Genomic DNA, 11,349 nt, shown 5'->3' on the forward strand with positions numbered 1-11,349 from the left:
CAATAGTATCTATTTTATTTTTGTTACATTTGTACCCTGCGCTTTCCCACTCATGGCAGGCTCAATGCGGCTTACATGGGGCAATGGAGGGTTAAGTGACTTGCCCAGAGTCACAAGGAGCTGCCTGTGACTGAAGTGGGAATCAAACTCAGTTCCTCAGTTCCCCAGGACCAAAGTCCACCACCCTAACCACTAGGCCACTCCTCCACTAATCATTCCCAAACTATGCAAATCTAACCAGAAAGAAAGTTAAGTCCCCCCCACCCAAGCCCTTAACATAGGAACCTGTAACTAGTAAGCACCGCCGTTCAGATACATTTTTATGTTCCAATTTCCACAAAATTTGCCCGTTTGTCTGTGGAATGCAAAAGTTCATGAGCATATTTTGAAGACATGTTTACTAATGATTGTTAACGTTAAAGAGATGTTAATATATCTTTGGTGCCTGTATTACTCATTAACATTTTATTAGTGTGCATTAATGCACTTAAAATGTAAATGAGTTGTTAATATACGAAATTATTTAAAAAATTGCTCATTTAGATCCCTGTTTACTAAGCAGCGTTATAGGCGTGTTAATGTTTTTAACGCAGGTTAACCATGTACGAGCGTTAACCATGTGCGTGCCTACAATATCTTTATAGGCGCCTACATGGTTAGTACGCGCGATAAGTGTAGGCACACTAAAAACTCTAATGCACCTTAGTAAACAGGGCACTTAGATATAACACGAGAAGGCCCAATGACTGATACTCAGTAATCCTATACTTGGGAGTTCTGAGGTTAATTTTCTGACCAGGTGCCTAGTTTAAGGCAGCCAAAACACACCCTAGATTAGCTCTAGATATTCAGTGCTGGGTCATGTCTGTGCAGCAACTGAGTATCCGGGGCGGGGATAACCAAAAGGGCCCTGGTAACCAGAGCTTATGCAGTCTGAACCGATATTCAGCTGAGGCCTGCATAACCTTTTTTTTTTTTGCTTTCTAAGTCCCCCCCCTCCCCGATTCCCCTCCTGGCCCCTGAAAAGCCCCCTCCTTCCTCCCCCCTTCTCCTGCCTATATGAGATACAACCCCTTCCCACCCGGGAATGGTCTCCCAACCCCCTAATCCAGGTAGGCTCCCCCTAGTCCTCCCTGATATCCCTGGTGGTCCAAGTAGGGGCGATGGGGACAGGGCTGGTCCACTTGCTCCTGCCTTGTACAGCAGGTACTTGTGACCTGGCTTGGCCACTGTTTGGGAAACAGGATATTGGAATAGATGGACCATTGGTGTAACCCAGTATGGCTACTCTTATCAGGTAGGCCCGGAGGGACCTATCTTGACCAGGGGTTTGGGGGTTGGAAGGCCATTAGGAAGGGGAGGAGATTGTGACTTGTGGCTTGGGGTAGAGGGATAGGCAGGATGGGGAGCTGCATCAGGGATTAGGGGGGAGGGAGCTTTAAAAAACAAAACAAAAAAATTATGTAGATCCCAGCTGATATTCAGTGTCGTGACCTGAATAGGTATCCTGGCCAAGTTAGGCCAGCTTTTACCACATCATAATTTTCCACGGGAGTGACTAACCTGCGCATACTTAGTACCATAGGTTAGTCATTTCTGTGCTATATGAATAATGCTGCTTGTGATCAACCAGGCCACATTTTTAAAAGGGCCAATCAATAATGGCTGAACTATCCCTTCCCCTGATGCCTCCAACACATACCCCTTTCTCAAAGCCGTTGTCATCATATACCACCAACCCCCTGATGCCCTCCCCTTTCCACCAACTCCTCAATGTCCCCCCATCAGCATCAACCACTCCCAAAGACTCCCTTTCCACCAACACCTGATACCACCTTCCTGTTGGAAAAGGCCCTTATGGAACAGCTGGACCCCTAGCTGTAATACTGTGAGACTATCCAGATCAGACCAATCCAGTTTTGAACCCTGCATTAACCAGGGCAGGAACAACTGGGGATTTCTCTTGTCCCTTCCCCATCAGACCCCAGGGATCTTTCAAGTAAGCCCGGGAATACCTAGGTGAAGGGGTGGGGCTTCTTTGGAAAGAGGTGTATTGGAGGTGGTATGTGAAAAGAGGGTATCAGGGGAGACAGCAAGAAGGGATATGTGGCGAAATTGGGGTGGAGGGTATATGATGAGGGGGAAGGACATTGGTGTGAAGGGGAACCTTAAATGTAGATTGGCCAGCCTCTTTAAGAAGTGGTCCAGGAGCCCAGTGCTCCCAGTCAGGAAACATAATGCCAGTTTTTTGCTAGATTTATTTGTCCAAGAATGACACAGCTTGTGGTGTTCACCACAAGTCATATTCAAATTACACGGTAATGAGCTTTTCCATACACGTATCCCATTGTACCTCAAACTAATATGCTTTGCTTCAATATAGCATGTGCCATTTAACATGTGTTAAGAGACAAATAATTATGGCTATATCACACTTTAATAAATATCCTCCTTTGTTTTGATAACTATCTGTGGCATCCTGGGTGAAGAAGGCCATCTTTAGTCCGTGAAGAGAACTGAGGAGAAGAAAAGCAAGAGTAAGGTAGGTTCAGTAAAGCTGGGTAGTAGGAAAAGAACTTGTGGTGATAACATGGCACGGTCCGTAGAATCTACCTAGCCCTGGTCCAATTTCCCAACTACTGGAGTTGCCGTCAAAGCCCACTCCAGCCTCGATCCTGATCTGTTTTTGCTATTTACGGGACCTAGACCGTAGAAGTCTGCCCAGCATTGGTCTTACTTCCCAACCTCTGAAGCTGCCCTCAAAGCTCACTCCACTTATGAGGTCATTTAAGTTTTGCTTTAATTGGATTCTGTCCTTTTTCTATATTGTGATCCTCTGTGTTTATCCCACGCATTCTTGAATTCTGTCATCATTTGTGTCTTCACAAGTTCTTGCAGGAGGGTATTCCAGGCATCCGCCACACCCTTTCTGTGAAAAAGCATCTCCTTCTTCATCTCCAAGGCTCCTCCGAGTCTGTCTGTAAGTGAGTTTCAGGATGTGGTCTCACAAGTACAGAGGCCCCTCACAGACAGTTTCACAGTTTGTGAATTTTCATTCAAAACCTCTTCAAACCTCAATTTTCAGACTAAGCCTTTTGAAAGCATAATGGTCACCCGAAGAAGTGTCAAAATGGCATTTCCAGTCTTCAAAGGTCACACTCATTAAAGACAATTGGGTAGGGTCTCCACAGAGTGGATGAACGTCAAATCCCACGAGGTGAGGATACAGAAAAACAAAGTCTCTACGTCCTGAAGTCATTGGTCCACTTCCCACTCTGTTTTTCTGTACGCTCATTAAAGACAACCAGAAACTTCATAATAAAACTGATATACTAAAGAATAAAACAAAAACAAGGAATTTGTGATATATTCATTTTCAGATATCATCTTCTATCACCACTTGAAATACTTGAAAACTAGAGGTCAAATATTCAGCCAGCAGCAGTCGGTATTTTTTTCTTTTTTTTGCCGATTCAATGTTGGGCACAGGTATTAAATATTCAGCTATGCTTTGATTTACTAAAATTTGGTTAATCACTTTTCCTCAAAGAGATAACAAAGGGGGTCTTTTAGTAAGTTGCATTAGCGTTTTTAGCGCACGCTAAAGAATCCCATAGAAATATATGGGTGTCTCTAGCATTTAGCACGCCCCAGTCATTAGTGTGTGCTAAGAATGGTACTGAAGCTTAGTAAAAGGCCCAGAAAATGATTTACATAAGCAAAGTGAGCAAACAGCTTAAAAGAATGCCAATATTTTTAAGGAAAGTGGAAACAAACCAAGAACGTAGGAGAAGGGGAGAGATGTCGCAGGAGGAATGTGAACGATTACAGGAGGACCTTGCAAGACTGGGAGAATGGGCGTGCAAGTGGCAGATGAAGTTCAATGTTGACAAGTGCAAAGTGATGCATGTGGGTAAGAGGAACCCGAATTATAGCTACGTCTTGCAAGGTTCCGCGTTAGGAGTTACGGATCAAGAAAGGGATCTGGGTGTCGTCGTCGATGATACGCTGAAACCTTCTGCTCAGTGTGCTGCTGCGGCTAGGAAAGCGAATAGAATGTTGGGTGTTATTAGGAAGGGTATGGAGTCCAGGTGTGCGGATGTTATAATGCCGTTGTATCGCTCCATGGTGCGACCGCACCTGGAGTATTGTGTTCAGTACTGGTCTCCGTATCTCAAAAAAGATATAGTAGAATTGGAAAAGGTACAGCGAAGGGCGACGAAAATGATAGTGGGGATGGGACGACTTTCCTATGAAGAGAGGCTGAGAAGGCTAGGGCTTTTCAGCTTGGAGAAGAGACGGCTGAGGGGAGATATGATAGAAGTGTATAAAATAATGAGTGGAATGGATCGGGTGGATGAGAAGCGACTGTTCACGCTATCCAAAATACTAGGACTAGAGGGCATGAGTTGAAGCTACAGTGTGGTAAATTTAAAACGAATCGGAGAAATTTTTCTTCACCCAACGTGTAATTAGACTCTGGAATTCGTTGCCGGAGAACGTGGTACGGGCGGTTAGCTTGACGGAGTTTAAAAAGGGGTTAGATAGATTCCTAAAGGACAAGTCCATAGACCGCTATTAAATGGACTTGGAAAAATTCCGCATTTTTAGGTATAACTTGTCTGGAATGTTTTTACGTTTGGGGAGCGTGCCAGGTGCCCTTGACCTGGATTGGCCACTGTCGGTGACAGGATGCTGGGCTAGATGGACCTTTGGTCTTTCCCAGTATGGCACTACTTATGTACTTATGTACTTATGTACTTATGTGAGTGATAGAGACTGCGATGCCGGGAATCCTGGGAGAGCTGTTGGTACTTCCTTTTTAGCGAGCGGTAAGCCCATGTTGGGCTTACCGTCGCTTTGTAAAAGGGGCCCTTTCGTAGGTCTTCTTGACCAAAAATTATTCATGGATTTTTCCATTAGGAATTTGTCCAAACCTATTTTAAACCCTTCACCATATCCTTTGGCAACAAGGGTAAGGTTAATGGGATTTGCTATACCGCCTTTCTGTGGTACAATCAAAGTGGTTTGCATTTATTATGTGCAGATACCTTCTCTGTCCTTAGTGGGCTCACAATCTAATTTTTGTACCTGGGGCAATGGAGGGTTAAGTGACTTCCTGAGAGTCGCAAGGAACTGCAGTGGGAATCAAACCCAGTTCCCCAGGTTCTCAGCCCACAAATTTCATAGCTTGATTGTTCATTGAGTAAAAAAATGTAGTCTGCTACCTGTTAGGTTCAGGGAGTTTCCCCTAATCTTGGTAGAGGAGTGTGGTAGCCGTGTTAGTCCACTCTTAAGGTTATCAATAGAAATCAAACAAAATAAAACCTCGTACCCACCCCCATCCTCCCACCCTGTCAGACTGTCATAATAATGCTTGAATGTTTTCACTTATATAAAATGTCAGCTAGCACATTTGCTTATTTCCGATCTGAGGAAGAAGGGCAACCTTCGAAAGCTAATCAAGAAATGTATTAAGTTATGTCCAATAAAAAAGGTATCATCTTATTTTCTTTTCCATGTTTTATTTTGTTTGATTTCTATTGATAACCCTAATCTTGGAAAAGTTTGAAGACTTAATCATTCCCTATTTACTTCTTCTGTTCCACTCATATATCTCCTCACTCAATCATCTCTTCTCCAAGCTGAAAAATCTTAATCTGTTCAGTGTTTCTTAAAGGAACCTTTTCACCCCCTGTATCTTTTCAAGTTCCATCATGTCTTTCTTGAGATGGGGCCACCAGAACTTCTATTTTATTTATTTATTTATTTATTTATTTATTTATTTAGTTAGTTATTTATTTATTACATTTGTATCCCACATTTTCCCACCTATTTGCAGGCTCAATGTGGCTTACATAGTACCGGAAAGGCGTTTGCCGTTTCCCAGTGGCGTACCAAGGGGGGGGCAGTGGGGGCGGTACGCCCCCGGGTGCACGCCGCTGGGGGAGTGCCACAGCGCACCTCTCTGCTCCCAGTTCGCTACGCTCGCTAAATTCTCTCATTCGCTGCAGCATCCCTCCTTCTGCCCCGGAACAGGGAGCTGTAGCGAACGAGAGAATTTAGTGAGCGTAGCGAACTGGGAGCAGACAGGCGCGCGCTGCGGCACCCCTCCCCCAGCGGCTTGCACCCGGGGGGCGTGTCATTTCGGGGGGGCACGCTGCACTCGGGGGGGGGTGCATCGGCGATCCGCCCCGGGTGCCATCGAGGGTAGGAACGCCACTGCCGTTTCCGGTGTGAACAAATATAATGTGATGTGAAAGATGTAATTTAAATGGTGAAAAAGTCACCGTAATAGTCGCAAGATGGGAGAGTAGAGTTGTGTTCATACATGCTTCGGTTTTCTTACATAGCCAAGGTCAGTCCTTTAGGTTGAATCGGGAGGGTATGCTTTTTTGAACAGGGTGGTTTTTAGTATTTTCCGGAAGTTTAGATGGTCTTAGGTCGCTTTTAAGGCTTTTGGTAGTGCGTTCCACAATTGTGTGCTTATGTAGGAGAAGCTGGATGCATAGGTAGATTTATATTTAAGACCTTTACAGCTTGAGTGATGTAGGTTTAGATTTGATCGTATTGAATCGGAGGCGTTTCTGGTTGGTAGGTCGATTAAGTCTGTCATGTACCCGGGCGCTTCACCGTAGAGAATTTTGTGGACCATGGTGCAGATTTTAAAGGCAATGCGTTCTTTGATTGGGAGCCAGTGTAGCTTTTCACTGAGGGGTTTTGCGCTTTCGAATCACGTTTTTCCAAATATGAGTCTGGCTGCCGTGTTTTGAGCAGTCTGCAGTTGTATTACACTTTGGATCTATAGCGAGACATTATAATATTCACAGTTTTATTCGCCATTCTTTTCTGACTAATTTATAAAACTTTATTTGCTCTGACCACCATATACCAAGTCAAAATGACACATTTAAAAAATTTTAATAGACAGGATCCATGATACTAAGAGAAAAATCATCTCTCATGAGTACTTATAGGAAAGGGGCCTTTGATTATGGAAATGGCTTCTCTATGAAAATTAGATAATTTGGTAATGAAGAATAGTTATTTTTCTTGTAAAAATTGGAATTTCTGGAGAACCAATTAAGGGAAAATAACTTGAGAATGATAAATTTACCTATAATATCCTATATATCAGCTACTGAATTCTTGAAGAAATATTTCTCTGATATTTTGCTAATACCTTATGATAGCCACCTTTTTGTGACTAAAATTATATTTCCTTTAAAATCTTCTTTCAGAGAAAAGAGATGTGTTTAACTGACATTTTGGAAAATTCAGAAGTTATAGATAGAGTTATATTATTAGTGACTTTCGTTTTTGATTAGATAGGAACAACGTTTTGAAATTGTATTTGGGTTCAAAGATGAATATATTTCCTGACATATCAAGGGAATCGCAGACTGGGAGGTGTAAAGTCTTGGCTTTGCTTAAAGCCCACCTCTTCAATGCTGCGTTCGGCACCTAACCCTTACCGTTCAGTGAATCCAGACTGCCCCAATTTGACTGCCCCTATCGGACCGACCGTTCACTTGTCTATTAGATTGTAAGCTCTTTGAGCAGGGACTGTCTCTCTTTGTTAAATTGTACAGCACTGCATAACCCTAGTAGCGCTCTAGAAATGTTAAGTAGTAGTAGTAGTAAGAGAAAAATCATCTCTCACAAATACTTATAGGAAAGGGACCTTTGCAAACACCACTTTTGACTGAATTTGAAATCTAGAATAGGATATAACGTGAGAGTTTGTCTTGATTAACTGGCTTGGAAGAATTCTAGCCCCCCAGAAGAGGGAAACGAAACCACTTCTGTACCCACCAGTCAAGAAAAACAAGGCATTATTTGCTATACTTCATCTTTTTTTTTGTTACATTTGTACCCCACGCTTTCCCACTCATGGCAGGCTCAATGTGGCAGGCAATGGAGGGTCAAGTGACTTGCCCAGAGTCACAAGGAGCTGCCTCAAGTGGGAATCGAACTCAGTTCCTCAAGACCAAAGTCCACCACCCTAACCACTAGGCCACTCCTCCACTGTTGCTACTATTTGAGATTCTACATGGAATGTTGCTATTCGACTAGCAACATTCCATGTAGAAGTCGGCCCTTGTAGATCACCAATGTGGCTGTGCAGGCTTCTACATGGAATGTTGCTAGTGGAATAGCAACATTCCATGTAGAATCTCCAATAGTAGCAACATTCCTTGTAGAATCTCCAATAGTATCTATTTTATTTTTGTTACATTTGTACCCTGCGCTTTCCCACTCATGGCAGGCTCAATGCAGCAATGGAGGGTTAAGTGACTTGCCCAGAGTCACAAGGAGCTGCCTGTGCCTGAAGTGGGAATCGAACTCAGTTCCTCAGTTCCCCAGGACCAAAGTCCACCACCCTAACCACTAGGCCACTCCTCTTCATCTTCCTTAGATCTTTTCCATTGATAAAGGAAATGAAAATGACAGAAAGAAAGAAACGCTACGTCTGAAAGGTTATCTCTTTACATTTTCTCTGCAATTTTTCTACTCACAGTTTACAGAATTATTGAATTTTAAAATCAGGTTCAGATGCTCTTTTCCTGCCTTGCTGCTTTACATTTCCGTTGCTTTTTCGCGAATCTATTTATTGCTTGTTTTTTTTGGCTCCTTCTCACGTTCCATTTTTCATTATTAGTTCTTTATGATCTTCTGTTTCCCTTTTTTTACTTTCTGTCATGGCTGCTGTCCCAGTTGTGCTCCTCTGAGACCCTGCGTTTCCTCTAGCTAATGAAACCAGAGCTGACTGCCTCCCTCGTTTTTTTTTTTTTTTTTTGCCATCCAGCTGTTTCCCTTTTAAAATATAAACTCATCTTTATTCACTAAAAGTGCTGTGAACACTTTGCTACTTCCAGAGAAGATTTCAGCTCTGACAAATAAAACTCTGTGCTTTCGACAAGGTTTTGATTGTGTGGCTTACAGATGTCCTTCTTAAAAAAACTAAAGCCTCATTAAATAAGGTCATTAGGGCCCTTCGTTATGTCACTGGTTACTTAGCACCCCTGAGCACCACCATTTTTTTTTGCCCACAGCAGCCTGCCCTCCTCTTAGCCAGTCATTTAAACCTCCCACATCGAAGCTTGAAGTTTCTTTGCCTCTGTGAAAGTGCAGTCTAACACCACCGACCTGGATTTTAAATGATTAGTTGGTGAAAACTTGCCAACTTTCTGTGCAGCCTGCCAAGTCAAGTCAATTTAGTGCGAAGCTTTAACTGCGCAAGTAGGCCTTAATCCCTGCTTAATCTCCAGTGTGCCCTTGACATCACGGAAATTACTTACAAAGCAAATGCCATCAGATGAGCCTCGTTAACTGTTTCAGTCTGGGTGTGCCACTTCTGAGCTTCGGATTCTTTAACTTATAAGGGCCTCCCTAAGCCAAAACATTTCACGGGAGCAAATGAGCACAATTGCAGAGGAGATCGTTTTACATAATTGGATGGGCGAAAACTTTTTTTTTTTTTTAATATTTCATCTGTCCCATGTATGACAGCTAGTTTAAGAAATTCAAGTATCAGTTCATCATCTATCCATTAGCCTTTACTTTATTAAAATTGTGGAGTCTATTATAAATACCAAGGCCACCTGTCTTCTTTTCCTCTCTGTTCTCTGTTTTTCATATTTAACGTTATGCAATGCTTGTGTTTCTTTCACAAATGGACTGGGGTGTTTGTGATTAGCAGAGAAGGTGTTTCAACCAGGAACTTCTCATGGTTCGTAAGTGAAGATGGAGGTAATTGATTATTTTTATTTTTGTTACATTTGTACCCCGCGCTTTCCCACTCATGGCAGGCTCAATGCGGTTTACACGGGGCAATGGAAGGTTAAGTGACTTGCCCAGAGTCACAAGGAGCTGCCTGTGCCTGAAGTGGGAATCAAACTCAGTTCCTGAGTTGCAGGCTCAATGTGGCTTACAATATGTTAAAACGATAATCACATTAATGGAATAAGAACGTCAGAATATTGTTACAAATAAGGTGTATAAGAATATCATGGCAATCATAACTAATAATAATCATAATTGGGAAGCAAAGCCAGTGCTGGGCAGACTTCTACAGTCTGTGCCCTGATCATGGCTGAATAGACTTGGATGAGTTGAAGTGGAGCTTTTCGGGGGCTTCGATGACAACTTCAGACGTTTTAGAACAAGGACAGTGCCGGGCAGACTGGCAAGGGCATATATATATATATATATATATATATATATATATATATATAAGTATATATAAGTACATAAGTAATGCCATACTGGGAAAAGACCAAGGGTCCATCGAGCCCAGCATCTTGTCCACGACAGCGGCCAATCCAGGCCAAGGGCACCTGGTGAGCTTCCCAAACGTACAAACATTCTATACAATCAAGCCATTGTGACATCACTAATGAGGTTGGCTCTTATTGGTGGAATGAGCCACTATGACATCACAATAGGTTAAATCACTGCTCTATGTAATAAAAGTGAGCCAAGTAGAGGACATAAGTACATAAGTAATGCCACACTGGGAAAAGACCAAGGGTCCATCGAGCCCAGCATCCTGTCCACGACAGCGGCCAATCCAGGCCAAGGGCACCTGGCGAGCTTCCTGGCAAATCAAGATCAGGTATACATAATCACATCACACCTTATGTAGTGAGTTTAATCTTGTTGGCAGACTGGATGGACTGTACAGATCTTTATCTGCTGCCATCTACTATGTTACTCTAACTTCAGAGGAAAATCCCCACATGCCCTTACACTTCACCGTTATTAGCTGCAACTTTACAACATTTTTGCTTCTCGTTCAGCTGCAAGTATCCCACCCAACCATCTTGGGTACTTCCCATGTTATTTTCTACAACTATAAAAATACTTTGACGATTCAAGTATTTAGTTGCCCTGCTGTTAAAATTTCTCCTGACAGGATCCAAAATAGAGTAAGAGCTCAATTTAGGGTTTAAGAGAGAAGAATGCTTTACCCCTCTGTATAATATTGATACACAAGAGATCTGGAAATAGAAGAGTGCATTCAGCTTGTTGATGTGTTATAAACTTTTTGTTGCAATGGACCAGGAAAGGGTCTGTGGTAAAATTAAAACCAGCATGCTCCTGTTTATGGCCTGAACCCTTAATGTCACCCATTGATGTAGTGGTAAGGGCTCATACGCTACACGCGCAGTGACCGGTCAGCTCGGGCCACATCTGGGTTACACCTGCATCCGTTAGGGCTACTGTAGTGGTGTACAGTTCGGTACAGTAGGTGTTTGGTGGGTGATGGAGGTCTCCCCATACAATATGAAGGGGTAACGATGAGATGTGTACCTAAGACTTTTTATGTGAAGTCCACTGCAGTGC

At 42.9% G+C, this 11,349-nt stretch overlaps 1 non-coding gene across 1 annotated transcript; it reads right to left on the reverse strand.

Annotated features, from left to right (window-relative positions):
* Window positions 1–10,900: 10,900 nt before the first annotated feature.
* Window positions 10,901–11,021, reverse strand: LOC115460871. The gene has a single exon (XR_003940642.1). It is a non-coding gene; the product is annotated as a small nucleolar RNA SNORA26 (small nucleolar RNA).
* Window positions 11,022–11,349: the final 328 nt, after the last annotated feature.

Source organism: Microcaecilia unicolor, chromosome 1, assembly GCF_901765095.1.
Source record: "Microcaecilia unicolor chromosome 1, aMicUni1.1, whole genome shotgun sequence".
NCBI lineage: Eukaryota > Metazoa > Chordata > Amphibia > Gymnophiona > Siphonopidae > Microcaecilia > Microcaecilia unicolor.